Here is a 15,788-nt window from a genome sequence, read left to right on the forward strand (position 1 = left end):
TCGTGCTTCTAAAAATTGAAAAATTATGGTTTTTTAACGCTTTGTAGAACAATGACGTCATAGAAAGTTTAATCATGTGTAAGTGTTCAGTCCTATCTTGTCAAGGCTCAGGTTCACGTCTATATGTATGAAGATAATAAAGTAGTGTATACTACTATACGTGTTCCGAGAATTTATTTATGAAGAATTATGTGAATGAATTAATAATCTATTTGACAAGATCATTAATTTTGACAACGTTCATCGCGAGTTTGAGTCTTGAAAGTTTATGCAATGTGGTTCTAGTATTTATTAAATCAGATAACTTGCGTTAATATAACTTCTGAGAAGAAACAAAACGACATCTAAATTGAGAAAAAGTTTGCGCAAACCAATAGGACTGAGTGACGTAATTCTGCGCATACGAATCAAATGGAGATGTTTTAATTACAGTTTCGTTCAAGAACCATTCAGAGACAAATTTTAAAAAGAGTTTAAATAATTTTGAAGTTTGTTGTAACTGACGTAGGTGACGAAGTCTGTGCATGGTCATATGTCAAATGAAAATCATTTAAACAAATCTATACGTCGTTACACTACAACGTTTGCAGAGTCTTGCAGAAAAACGAAACACACCAGCACACTGGAGAGATAAGTAATGGTCCTGTAACCAAACTTTCATACATATATGGCCGTTGGAAGGCGAATACTATCTTTGTTAGCGACTTCTAACTTTACAGAACTTTTTCATGCTGACACCTCCCAGAAAAAAAATGAAAAAAGTTCATTCACTAAATTGATTACTGATTTGCAACAATCTGTACTCGCATCAAATTTTACAAACATTATCCACAGATGCAACTGAATGTACATGCAAAATTATATCATTGTACCACACAGTCAGGAGATATGAATTCAAAACACTGGAGCTCAATTCATTAAAGAAGCGTGGTTTCAGTGCTCACCGGTTGTAGCTAATGTTGTTAAGTACCCACTTTCCTCAATTGCAGGCAGTGTTGTCCGTAGTGCAGATAGTTCACATGTCGTTCAATTGCTCGCTCTTTCGTTACCCAGTCACGACTTTACGTGGCAGTGAAGCAGTAAAAAAGGGCATTTGTGTTTCCCTATATTAATATTGTCATACGGCTACTATTGTCCGGTATCTTTTACTTCGAGAGTGTGGCACATATTTACTAAAGCGTAAGGGGCGTTCGGATCTCGTATTTTCCTTTTGGTCATCAGACTTCTGACTGGTTTGATGTGGCAACCTACGTCATCGATTATTTACCGGATGTATTCCAATCTCTGTCTTCCTCTACAGTTTTTGCCCTCTACAGCTCCCTCTAGTACCAAGGAAGTCATTCCCCTATGTCTTAACACATGTCCTATCATCGTGTACCTTCTCTTTATCAGTGTTTTCCACATATTCCTTTCCTCTCCGATTCTGCGCAGAACCTCCTCATTCCATACCTTTTCAGTCCAGCAAATTTTCAACATTCGTCTGTAGCACCACATGTCAAATGCTTCGATTCTATTCTGTTCCTATTTTCCCACAGTCCATGTTTCACTACCATACAATGGTGTACTCCAGACGTACATTGTCAGAAATTTCTCCCTCAAATTGAGGCAGATATTTTATATTAGTAGTCTTCTCTTGGCGAGGAATGCCCTTTTTGTCAGCGCTAGTCTGCTTTTGATGTCCTCTTGCTCTGTCCGTCACTGGTTATTTTACTGCCTAGGTAGCAGAATTCCTTAACTTCATCTACTTCGTGACCATCAATCCTGATGTTAAGCTTCTCGCTGACCTCATTTCTACTACTTCTCATTACCTTCGTCTTTCTTCGATTTACTCTCAACCCATATTCTGTACTCATTACACTGTTCTTTCTGTTCAGCAGATCATGTAATTCTTATTCACTTTCACTAGCAATGTCATCAGCGGATAGTGTCATTGATATTCTTTCACCTTGAATTTTAATTCCACTCCTGGACCTTTCTTTTATTTCTATCATTGCTTCCTCGATGTATAGATTGAACAGTAGGGGCGAAAGGCTACGTCCTTGTCTTACACCCTTTTTAATATGATCTCTTCGTTCTTGGCTGTCCACTCTTATTATTCCCATTTGGCTGTTGTACATATTGTATTGACCCGTCGCTCCCCATAGCTTACCCCTACTTTTCTCAGAATTTCGAACATCTTGCACCATTTTACGCTGTCGAACGCTTAATCCAGGTCGACAAATCATATGAACGTGCCTTTACCTTCCCTAAAGGCAAACTGATCGCCATCTAGCGCATCCTCAATTTTCATTTCCATTCTTCTGTATATTATTCTTGTAAGCAACTTGGATGCATCAGCTGTTAAGCTGATTGTGCGATAATTCTCACGATTGTCAGCTCTTGCCATCTTCGGAATTGTGTGGAGGCCGCTTTTCCGAAAGTCAGATGGTATGTCGCCAGACTCATATATTCTACACACCAACGTGAATAGACGTTTTATTGCCACTTCTCCCAACGATTTTAGAAATTCTGATGAAATGGCATCTACCCCTTCTGCCTTATTTGATTTACGTTCGCCAAAGCTGTTTTAAATTCTGATTGTAATACTGGATTCTCTATCTCTTCTAAATCGACGCCCGTTTCTTCTTCTATCACATGAGACAAATCTTCCCCCTCATAGAGGCTTTCAATGTATTCTTTCCGCCTATCCGCTCTCTTCTCTGCATTTAACAGTGGAAATCCCATTTCACACTTACTGTTATGACCCTTGCTTTTAATTCCACGAAATATAGTTTTGACTTTCCTGTATGCTGAGTCTGTCCTTCCGACAATCAGTTCTTTTTCGATGTCTTCACATTTTTCCTGCAGCCATTTCGTCTTAACATCCCTGCACTTCCTATTTATTTCATTCGTCAGCGACTTGTATTTCTGTTTTCCTGAGTTTCCCGGAATATTTTTGTACTTCTTCCTTTCATCGATCAATTGAATTATTTTTTTACCCATGGTTTCTTCACAGTTACCTTCTTTGTACCTATCTTTTCCTTCCCAACTTCTGTGATGGCCCTTTTCGTAGATGCCCATTCCTCTTCAACTGTACTGCCTACTGAGTTGCTCCTTATTGCTGTACCCATAGCCTTAGAGTACTTCAAGCGTATCTTGTCATTCCATAGTACTTCCGTATCCCACTTCTTTGCATATTGATCTTTCCTGACTAATGCCCTAAACTTCAGCCTACTGTTCATATACTATATTGTGATCTGAGTCTATATCTGCTTCTGGGCACGCCTTACAATCCAGTATCTGATTTCGGAGTCTCTGTTTGACCATAATGCAATCTAACTGAAGTCTTCCCGTATCACGCGGCCTTTCCCAAATATACCGCCTCCTCTTGTGATTCTTGAACAGAGTATTCGCTATTACTAGGTGAAACCTGTTACAGAACTCAATTAGTATTTCTTCTCTCTCATTTCTTCTCCGAAACTCATATTCTCCGGTAACCTTTCCTTCTCCTCCTTCCCACACAACTGCATTCCAATCCCCCATAACTACTACATTTTCATCCCCCTTTACACACTGTATTACCCTTTCAATATCCTCATACACTTTCTCTACCTCTACATCTTCAGCTCGCAACGTCGACATGTATACCTGAACTATCGTTGTCGGTGTTGAAACTTCCTAGCAGATTATAACCGTGTGCCGGACCGAGACTCGAACTCGGGACCTTAGCTGTTTTTTTTTCTTTTTTTGTTTGGGGTTGAAGGGCGCTCAACTACTGAGGTCATTAGCGCCCAGTCACAATTGTTAGAGCACATAGAATCTAGTAAAACTCAAGGGGGGGGGGGGGGGGGGGGGACCACCAGAAAGTTCCTACAAAGATGCAGATAAAATAAGTGAAGGAGTTAGATGTCTTTGGACAAGCCAGTCAAAGTAATGAAACGAAGAACACGAGCAGCTGCTCGAGCGTCATCAGCTAAAATATCCAGTAAAGTAGATGGCAGAGACAGGACAACACGAGATTAACTAAAACGTTGACACGACAATAAAACATGGCGCACTGTTAATGCATGACCACAAGGGCACTGCGGGGCTGGGTCACCGGAGAGCAAGTAGCGGTGGCTAAACCGGCAATGCCCAATCCGCAACCTGGTCAGGAGGACCTCTTCTCGCCGAGATGGTCGGGAGGAGGTTGTCCAAGCAGTTGGGAACGGTTTTACTGCCCGGAGCTTGTTTCCTTGAAGTGATGACCAAGTATCCCACCACAAAGACACAAGCCTCTTACAAACAACCCCACTCATGACAGAGGACGGGACACAATGGGAGGCTGGCCGAGGCACTCCTACGTGGCCGGGAACCCACAGAAAAATGACAGGAGAGCCATCAGCAGCAGAAGAATGGAGGGACTGCTGGATCCGTTGCACCAAGGGATGGACCGGATATGGAGCTCCAAGGCTCTCAAGAGCACTGAGTGAATCAGAGCAGAGTACATACGATGAATGGCGGTGGCGGCGAGCATACTGAACGGCCTGATGGAGAGCAAAAATCTCGGCCGTAAAGCTGGAACACTGGTCGAGGAGCCGGCCCAGACGACAAAGGCACAGCCGACACCATCGTCAGTTTTGGAGCCATCAGTGTACATAAAGGTGTGACTGGCAAGTCGCGCACGAAGTTTGTCAAACCGTGAGCAATACACTGCAGCCGAAGTACACTCCTTCGGGAGCGAGCTGAGGTCGAGATAGATATGAACCGGAGCCCGGAGCCACAGTGGTGTCGGGCTCTCACCCTCTCTGAAGGTGGTAGGGAGGGCAAAATCCAATTGTCGAAGCAGGCGACGAAAGCGGACTCCAGGGGGCAGCAGGGCAGACACATACAACCCATACTGACGGTCGAGAGAATCGGCGAAGAAGGACTGATAAGAGGGGCAGTCGGGCATTGACAACAGCCGGCAGGCATACCGACAAAGCAGCACGTCGCGCTGGTAGGTCAATGGTAATTCGGCAGCTTCAGCATAAAGACTCTCGACGGGACTAGTGTAGAATGGCCCGGTCGCAAGACGTAACCCCCAATGGTGGATGGAGTTGAGACGGCGTAAGAGGGATGGCCGAGCAGACGAGTAGACGAGGCTCCCATAATCCAGCTTTGATCGGACTATGGACCGATACAAGCGAAGCAGGACTGTGCGATCCGCTCCCCAAGATGAACCACTAAGAACTGAGTACATTAAGGGAACGTGTACAACGGGCAGCCAAATAAGAGACGTGCGGAGACCAACAAAGTTTCCTGTCCAGTGTGAGCCCTAGAAACTTAGTTGTTTCCACGAATGAGAGAACAGCGGGACCGAGATGGAAGGATGGCGGAAAAAACGCTTTATATCGCCAAAAGTTGATGCAAACCGTCTTCTCTTCAGAAAACCGGAAGCCATTTGCCACACTCCATGAGTATAGGCTGTCTAGACAACGCTAAAGGCAGCGCTCCAGGAGGCATGTTATCTGGGCACTGCAGTAGATCGCGAAGTCATCGACAAAAAGAGAGCCTGAGACATTCGGTGGAATGCAATCCATAATTGGATTGATCGCTAGGGCAAAAAGGGCTACGCTCAAGACGGAGCCCTGAGGCACTCCGTTCTCCTGGAGGAAGACGTCGGACAATACGGAACCCACACGTACCCTAAACTTTCGATCTGTTAAAAAGGAATCAATAAAAAGGGGCAGGCGACCGCGTAGACCTCACCTGTGCATAGTGCGGAGGATACCTCGTCTCCAACAGGTATCATAAGCCTTCTCCAAATCGAAGAACACGGCTACCGTTTGGCGCTTTCGCAAAAAGTTGTTCATGATAAATGTCGACAAGGTCACAAGGTGGCGACGAAAGCTGCATTGAACATTGGTAAGTAGCCATCGAGATTCAAGAATCCAAACTAACCGAGCGTTAACCAAGGGCTCCATCACCTTACAGACACAGCTTGTAAGAGAAATGGGGCGGTAACTAGAAGGAAGGTGTCAATCCTTCCCGGGTTTGGGTATAGGAACAACGACAGCGTCACGCCAACGCATGGGGATTTGACCTTCGGTCTAGACGCGATTCTAGGTACGAAGAAGGAAGCTTTTGCCTACTGGAGAAAGGTGGGCCAGCATCTGAACGTGAATGGCATCTGGCCCCGGAGCAGAGGACCGGGACAGTGCAAGTGCATATTCGAGTTCCCACAAAGTAGGGGGGGGCATTATAATTTTCCAGATTCAGCGAGTGGAAGGAAGGTCGCCGATCCTCTTCTGCCTCTTTCCTGGGAAGGAAGGCAGGGTGGTAATGGGCGGAGCTTGATACCTCCGCGAAAAAGCGGCCAAAGGCGTTGGAGACATCCACAGGATCAACAAGGACCTCATTACCTGAAGTCAGGCCAGGTACCGAGGAGTGGGCCTTAATGCCGGACAGCCGGCGCAGGCCACCTCAGACGACAGAAGAGGGAGTAAAACTGTTAAAGGAGCTGGTGAAAGAGGCCCAACAAGCTTTTTTGCTGTCTTTGATGACTCTACGGCATTGCGCTCGGAGTCGTTTGTATCCAATACAATTCGCCAACGTAGGATGGCGGCGAAAAGTGCGTAAAGCACGTCGTCGAGCACGGATAGCGTCTCTACAAGCCTCATTCCTCCAGGGGATGGAAACGCGACATGAAGAAGAGGTAGTACGTGGTCTGGAAAGGTCGCCAGGGAGTAGTAAAGTCCGCAGTCAGCTTTTGGTATGTTCCAGCTCGAAGGACGTGGGGATGGGGTGTGGTGCAGGAGACGAACGACACAGGGGCAGTGGTCGCTCGAATAGGTGTCAGAAAGGACATACCACTCGAACCAACGGGCAAGAGTGGTAGAACAGATCGAGAGGTCCAAGTGGGAGTAGGTATGAGTAGAGTCCGAGAGGAAAGTTGGGGCGCCAGTATTGAGGCAGACAAGATTAAGATGGTTGAAGACATCGGCCAAGAGGGAGCCTCTCTGAGAGGATGCAGGAGAGCCCCAAAGGGGATGATGGGCACTGAAGTCGCCAAACAATAAAAACGGCGGAGGAAGCTGAACAATCAGGTGCATCATGTCAGCCCAACTAAATGCGAATGACGATGGAGTGTAGACGGTAGAAACGGAAAAAGTAAAGGCAGAAAGAGTAATACGGACAGCTATTGCTTGGAGTGGGATGGTCAATGGGATGGGATGGTAATAGACATCGTCCCAAACGAGCAAAATGACCCCACCATGAGCTGGAATACCGTCCACAGGGGTAAGGTCAGACCGCTCCGAGGTATAGTGGGAAAAGCAATACGGTCAGTTCGGCGCAACTTGGTTTCCTGGAGACCAAGGACGAGCGGACAGTGCAGGCAGAGGAGCAGTTGTAATTCCTCCCGATTAGATCGAATACCTCTTATGTTCCAATGTAACAAAGCCATCACTAGTCAGAAAAAAAGGGGGAACGAAACGGGTGAAGAGCTGGTCACCTCGACAGCTGTGGAGGGCCAGGTTTCAACCGGCGGGAGGCGGATCCTGTTCCATCGAGTCGTCACCAGCTGCAGCCGCTTTCCCGGGTTGCGTAGGAGGGGCAGCATCATTCGCCGACGAGAGGCCAGCTGGGGGGACGGCAGCAGAGTGTCCCGGCGAAACTGAGGATGGCCGGGAGTAGCGACTCACGGATGAAGCTTCAGACGAAACGCGCCGGGGTGGAGAGGGGGATAAAGACTTCTTCTTGGAGGCCTTCTGGGAAGTCCGATGGGGCACAGGGATGGTGGGCTGGACCCGAAGAAGGTCCTCATGCGCGGGGTCCGTTTTGGAACGCCGGACCTCGGAAGCCGGGGTCCGGAACGTTTCCCCGATAGACGCCTGAGAAGAGGATCGCTTCTCAGGCGGTGGAGGGGGAGGAGGAGGAAGGGGGCGAAGGGGGGCCCCTTGGGCAGAGGGGGCAGAGGGGGCAGGGGCCATGAGGGAGGAGGATTTGGAAGGGAGGGATTTTGGAGGTGGAGGCAGAGACCCCAGATGGGGTGAGGAGGTGGAGGGGGGACAGGATAGGGGTGAGGATACTGTGGAAGGAGTGGACATGACTGAGGCAAACGAAGTTGTCAACGTCACGGGATGGAGGCGGTCATAATTCTTCCTGGCCTCAGAATAAGAGAGGCGATCCAAAGTTTTTAATTCTGGAATCTTCTTCTCCATTTGATACACGGGGCAGTCTAAGGATCTAGGCAAGTGGATGCCAGGACAATTGACGCACCGAGGTGGTGGGGTGCATGTATGTTCCTCACGAAGAGGACGTCCACAATCGCCACAAAGGGTCTCAGCCTCACACTGTGACGACATGTGCCCAAAGCGCAAACACCGAAAGCAGCGCATAGGAGGCGGGACGTAAGGTCGCACGTCGCACCGGTAGCATATCACCTTTACCTTCTCTGGGAGAACGTCCCCCTCGAAGGCAAGGATAAAGGCCCCGGTGTCGATGCGATGGTCTTTGGGGCCACGCTGGACTCGCCGGACGAAATGCACGCCTCGGCGCTCCAGGTTGGCCCTGAGCTCCTCATCAGACTGCAGCAGGAGGTCCTGATGAAAAATAACCCCCTGCGTCCTATTCAGTGCCAGATGCGGGACAATGGACACTGGGATGTCCCTAGTCGGTCGCACGCCTGGAGCGCAGCCGACTGAGTGGCAGAGGTGGTCTTTATAAGAACGGACCCCGAACGCATTTTACTGAGAGCCTCGATTTTTAAAAGACTTGGCCGCAGAGCGGCCCGATACATGTTGACCTTTCATCTGCGAAACGTCCGCCCCGATACCACCCACTCCGACCAGGGGCTCTCCCCACGGGCGCCACCCAGCCTCAGCAAGGGCCACCTGGCAGGATGACCATTGCCGGGAGTCCTGATGCCCCAAGGAGACGGGCATCTACTCCTTGGCCGACGTGGGGAGGGTGCAGCTCAGGTATCAGCAGTACGATCCCTGTGTTGTCAGGGGGCTACAACCTAGAGGGTACATGACGACCCCACCACAACGGGCTGGCTACCGTGCTGGACTTCGGGTGCCATGGAAAGTCCATCATGATCGTATGTGCAGATGGGGACGCATATGGGCGTAACTTGTGCAACCCATCAGTCGTTTGAGGAATAGTGGGTGTGGTTACAACGCCGTTACAATGCTGAGTGCCAGGGTCTTAGTGCACTGAGGACCAGTGAGACACCACGTAAGGCGTCCTTCCCCAAAAGGCTCATACTTCTGTAGAATTTTGAAAAATGGTCAAACCCCAAGGGGGACCATCACATGGAAGGCCGAAACAGTTGAAACTCCTTTTAGTCGCCTCTTACGACAGGCAGGAATACCTCGGGCCTATTCTTACCCTGGACCCGCAGGGGGAGGGACCTTAGCTGTGAGGACGGAGCCTGAGTCGTGCTTGGGTAGCTCAGTTGGCAGAGCATTTGCCCGCGAAAGGCGAAGGTCCCGCGTTCGAGTCTCGGTCCGTCACACAGTTTTAATCTGCCAGGAAGTTTCATATCAGCGCAAACTCCGCTGCAGTGTGAAAATCTCATTCTGGTTGTCGGTGTTGGTTTGCTGTCGATTCTGATAGGAACAACCCTGTCACTGAACTGTTCACAGTAACACATTCTCTGCCCTACCTTCCTATTCATAACGACTCCTACTCCCGTTGTAACATTATCTGCTGCTGCTGGTATTACCCTATACTCATCTGACCAGAAATCCTTGTCTTCTTTCCACTTCACTTCACTGACCCCTACAACATCTAGATTGAGCATTTGCATTTCCCTTATAAGATTTTATAATTTCCCTAGCACGTTCAAGCTTCTGAAATTTCACTCCCCGTCTCATAGAACGTTATCCTTTCGTTGATTATTCAACCTTTTTCTCATGCTAAGCTCCCCCTCGGCGGTTTCCTTCTAGAGATCCGAACGGGGGACTATTACGGAATATTTTGCCAATTGAGTAATCATCATGACACTTCTTTAATTAAAGGCCACATGTCTTGTGAATACACGTTAAGTATTCGGTACTTTTGTTTCGGTAGATACTACTTTTAGAATCGACTCATTCTTTCGATACTTACTCTTATCGATAGGAGAGTGCTTCTGTCGAATCTGTTCCGGCGCAACGACAAGCGCCGGCACGAAGATCAAGAACGATACAGCAGAGAGGGCTGGGAGACGACGACAGCCAATAGCACGCTGACTAAGACGTCAGCACGACGGGAGCGGCCTCTACACAAAGAGAAGAAAAGCGACGCACAGTCTAGCCTCGGCCGCACTAGAAGAGACGTACTAGAAGAGCCGGGACGTGTGGTCCATACCAATTACTTGTATGGAAACTATATTTCGAAGGACATAGATTATCTGCATGGCTCCAACTGCTTGAGACACCACCTTGTACATATGCAAGTTAAGTGTGGTGTCACCGCCACACATCACACTTGCTAGGTGGTAGCCTTTAAATCGGCCGCGGTCCGTTAGTATACGTCGGACACACGTGTCGCCACTATCAGTGATTGCAGACCGAGCGCCGCCACACGGCAGGTCTAAAGAGACTTCCTAGCACTCGCTCCAGTTGTACAGTCGACTTTGCTAGCGATGGTTCACTGACAAATTACGCTCTCATTTGCCGAGACGATAGTTAGCATAGCCTTCAGCTACGTCATTTGCTACGACCTAGCAAGGCACCATTATTCAGTTGCTATTGATATTGTAAATAATGTACAGATAAGAGCTACGTTCAACATTAATGGATTAAAGTTAAGTATTCTACCAGTTACCTCCTTTTTTCTAAGTTCTAATTACCTTGTCCTGTTTCAGACCTCACGCCAGCCTGCGTGAGCTTAAACGCGTGCCTTCCGGCTTCCTCCAAACCCCGTGGGTTGGCTCCTGCCAACCCACAACCTTAAGTATTGTCAATTCAACTACTGTAATATACTCTATTTATATGATTTGCTTGTACGTTGTCTAACTACCCGAGAAAACTATTCTAAGGCACTCTAAAAGATGAGTGTGCATAATGCCACATTGACGACAAGGATTCACAAACAAACCCCGCGACTTGGGGCCACAGAATTTGCTTTTGTTTTGCTAGCGGTTTAATTATCTCTTGTCTTTACTTTGCAAGTGCGTTTGCTTGCTTTAACAGTCTCTTTCGCTTATCAACGTTTTCAGATAGACGTTGCAGAAACTGTCTTTGCTTTTGTAATTATTTTTCTTGCTTGCCTTGTCTGTTTCCTGCATTCGTCTCTTCCAACATGTCCACCCCTCCTATCCCGCCCCCTGCTCAGGCACCACAGGTGCAAGCGTCAGATGCAACACAACTAATGCAGATGTTTCAGTTCCAGACGCAACAAATATCTATCCTGCTAAACACGGTGCAGCAGTTACTGGCCAACGTCACGCGCCCGACAGAACAAGCACCACCTACTACGGCTGCTGTACCACCTTTTTGCCAGTTTCGTGAACAAGCAGAGGAATGGTTCGAGTAGTTGCATAGTTCGAAGACCACATACTCGCTCACAGTGTACCAGGTACTGTGACACACTACCCTATTTCTTATCAACAGTAGGAACTACAGTGTTTCACTTCATCATCAAACTATTTCCGAACGCCAATCCGAGTGAACTTCCGTATTAACTGGTTGTAGATTAGCTAACTAACTATTTTGACCAACAAGTGAGTATGGTTGCAGATTGGTATCAATTCTTTAATTGCAAAGAAATGGTTGCAACAAACTTATTGCGAGTGGGTAACAAATTTGAGGGATATGATGAGGAAATGCAAATTCAAATGTGCTTGTGGTGCTTTATATTCAGATGTTATGTTGCGTGATGCGATCGTGTACAATGTATCTGATGTCAAACCCAGATAACAGATTTTGAAACAGTCTGATCCATCATTTCAGCAGGTAGTGCAAATACTAAATCAGTACCCCTCAGATGCCCTGTCAGCCGATAAATTTGAGCAGCCAGCAATCTGTCGGGTTGCGTCCCTCGTTTGCGACCGGCCCATTCCGCGGCAGGTTCCCGCTCGCCACGACGAATGAAGAACGCTTCACGCTGCGTAAGCATTTCACTAAGCAGGTGGCTACACAGACGTACAGGATAAAGCCTTGCCCTCGGTGCTATTCACGGCACAAATGCTAAGACTGCTCTTCCCAACAAGTTCAGTGCTACGCTTCTGATAGGAAGTATGTTTGCAATGGAACAAACATAAGAATTCCGCCCACTCATAAGAATCTAGTCACAAGGCCAATGTCATTAATGCTGTACATTCAAAGTCTGCAACAGGCACTCAAAAAACCGCCACGTGAGCAGTTTCTTCAGTGATACGCCAGTCAAGCAAACTATTAATTCATTTACTTCTTTGTGGGAAACATGTGATATTTCAATAGGACACATGTGTCTGTCACATTGCTAAATCGTCACACATGTGAACTGTTAGGCTACCCTCGCCTATCTAAAACTAGCATGCAACTGACAGCTTATAATGTACAAGACATTCCCATTCTCAGAAAATGTATATTGCCTGCTGTTGTGACTGACAATGGTCAATTTTTCACAACACCGCTTTTACTGATGTAAGTTCACAAGGTTGATGACTGAACATACAAACGAAAGGGAACAATAACGTAAAAGTCTCCTAATTGATGCTAACAAAATTTCACTTCTTATTTTCCACAAAGGTTCGAGGTAACACACTAGTAAGAGTCCAATTCCGAGACGAAGACGTAATCTTCGACGCTTGCAGTACACGATGTCGGCATCCGGGGTGAACTGAACTTCGGGCCTGGTTCTAGCCCCTAAATAGCTGTCTCCAGCCAATCAGATTTCGGCGTAGTGATACTTCCTGCAGGCTGTGGCTCGAACTCCCCCTGCAAGAAGTAGTGTTCGGAATGTCCGTTTCCCACATCTTGTGTGTAAATAGCCGGTGTTTACCATGGTGGTTTGGGTACGCCTTTGGGTACAGACAACCTCGTCCTCCGTGGTGTTATATGGGTTGCCGGCCCTCAGGGGCTACCTTGGCTCCGTTATACACTCCTGGAAATGGAAAAAAGAACACATTGACACCGGTGTGTCAGACCCACCATACTTGCTCCGGACACTGCGAGAGGGCTGTACAAGCAATGATCACACGCACGGCACAGCGGACACACCAGGAACCGCGGTGTTGGCCGTCGAATGGCGCTAGCTGCGCAGCATTTGTGCACCGCCGCCGTCAGTGTCAGCCAGTTTGCCGTGGCATACGGAGCTCCATCGCAGTCTTTAACACTGGTAGCATGCCGCGACAGCGTGGACGTGAACCGTATGTGCAGTTGACGGACTTTGAGCGAGGGCGTATATTGGGCATGCGGGAGGCCGGGTGGACGTACCGCCGAATTGCTCAACACGTGGGGCGTGAGGTCTCCACAGTACATCGATGTTGTCGCCAGTGGTCGGCGGAAGGTGCACGTGCCCGTTGACCTGGGACCGGACAGCAGCGACGCACGGATGCACGCCAAGACCGTAGGATCCTACGCAGTGCCGTAGGGGACCGCACCGCCACTTCCCAGCAAATTAGGGACACTGTTGCTCCTGGGGTATCGGCGAGGATCATTCGCAACCGTCTCCATGAAGCTGGGCTACGGTCCCGCACACCGTTAGGCCGTCTTCCGCTCACGCCCCAACATCGTGCAGCCCGCCTCCAGTGGTGTCGCGACAGGCGTGAATGGAGGGACGAATGGAGACGTGTCGTCTTCAGCGATGAGAGTCGCTTCTGCCTTGGTGCCAATGATGGTCGTATGCGTGTTTGGCGCTGTGCAGGTGAGCGCCACAATCAGGACTGCATACGACCGAGGCACACAGGGCCAACACCCGGCATCATGGTGTGGGGAGCGATCTCCTACACTGGCCGTACACCACTGGTGATCGTCGAGGGGACACTGAATAGTGCACGGTACATCCAAACCGTCATCGAACCCATCGTTCTACCATTCCTAGACCGGCAAGGGAACTTGCTGTTCCAACAGGACAATGCACGTCCGCATGTATCCCGTGCCACCCAACATGCTCTAGAAGGTGTAAGTCAACTAACCTGGCCAGCAAGATCTCCGGATCTGTCCCCCATTGAGCATGTTTGGGACTGGATGAAGCGTCGTCTCACGCGGTCTGCACGTCCAGCACGAACGCTGGTCCAACTGAGGCGCCAGGTGGAAATGGCATGGCAAGCCGTTCCACAGGACTACATCCAGCATCTCTACGATCGTCTCCATGGGAGAATAGCAGCCTGCATTGCTGCGAAAGGTGGATATACACTGTACTAGTGCCGACATTGTGCATGCTCTATTGCCTGTGTCTATGTGCCTGTGGTTCTGTCAGTGTGATCATGTGATGTATCTGACCCCAGGAATGTGTCAATAAAGTTTCCCCTTCCTGGGACAATGAATTCACGGTGTTCTTATTTCAATTTCCAGGAGTGTAACACCTGCCATTTATCACTCGCCTACGCAGTGACATTTATTATGGTGCTACAATCAGTCGAGAGTGAGAACATATCTGGTCTTCATTCGTTTCATTTGTTTGGCTTTAACATGCAGGACAATGTGTTGTCAGTGTCTGGATTCCATGCAGAAGAGTTTCTGAAAATTTTTTCTGATGGTTTAAGCAAGGCTAACAATTTTGTTGCATATATTACTGCGAAAGTAAAAGTTCTGCCAAAATTTTGCCGGGCCCGAACTGTTCCCATTGCATTTCGGGACAAAGTCTCTGCTGAACTTAAAGAATTGCAAGATAGTGGAGCTATTGCGCCCATACAAACTAGTCAATGGGAAAGTCCAGCGGTTTTGCTCACCAAAAATTCAGGTCTCATTCGCCTCTGTGTTGATTTTAAGACTACAGTTAACCCACAAGCTGTGTTTGACAGTTATTTATTACCACGCGCAGACGATCTCATGGACAGATTAAGGGCTGGATATTATTTCTCAAAAATTGATTTGCGTGCTGCATATCTTCAAATACGTCTCAATGAAAAATCATAAAAAGTGTGTGCAGTGAATACTCATTTGGCCTTGTTTCCATATTGGCGTTTGCCTCGTGGCAGTGCTACCACAGCCACCATTTTCCAACGTTATTTGAAACAGTGTCAAACTGTTCAAACTATTTGGATGATATTGTTGTAGCAGGTCGTACACCTGAAGAACATATGGAAAATTTGAGTGCTTTGTCTCGTGTGTTATCTGATGCAGAACTAACGTGTAGACTGCACAAGTGTGATTTCTTTAAAACTGAGCTGCAAATATCTTGGTCACGTCATCAACAGTCGAGGTGTACATCCTCTTTAGTCGCATTTGTTAGCCATACGAGATTTACCAGTTCCCTGCGATGTCACAGAATTCCAGTCAGTCTTAGGGAAAATGAACTACTATATTCGGTTCATACCGAATACTGCACAAACCGCAGCTCCATTGCATCTCTTGCGTCGCAAGTATGTCCCCTTTGTTTGGACAGATGAGTGCCAAGTAGCTTTTCTACAACTTAAAGATGCATTTCTCAGCAATCGATGCTTAGTTCATTTTGATCTTGAGAAACCAGTTGTACTGCCAGTTGACGCTGCCTCTCATGGAATGAATGCAGTGCTTTCTCACGGAATTGGTGATAGAGACAGGTCTGTTGCTTTCGCTTCAACGGTGTTCTAAAAAGGTCAGTGTGACTATTCACAAATTCAGAAAAAGACTTTGGCTGTTGTGTATGGTGTCACCAAATTTCACGACCATTTGTATGGCACAAAATTTCAATACCAGTACGAGATTGTGTATCGCCCGACAGCTCAACAT

This window comes from Schistocerca serialis, chromosome 6 (assembly GCF_023864345.2).
Source record: "Schistocerca serialis cubense isolate TAMUIC-IGC-003099 chromosome 6, iqSchSeri2.2, whole genome shotgun sequence".
NCBI lineage: Eukaryota > Metazoa > Arthropoda > Insecta > Orthoptera > Acrididae > Schistocerca > Schistocerca serialis.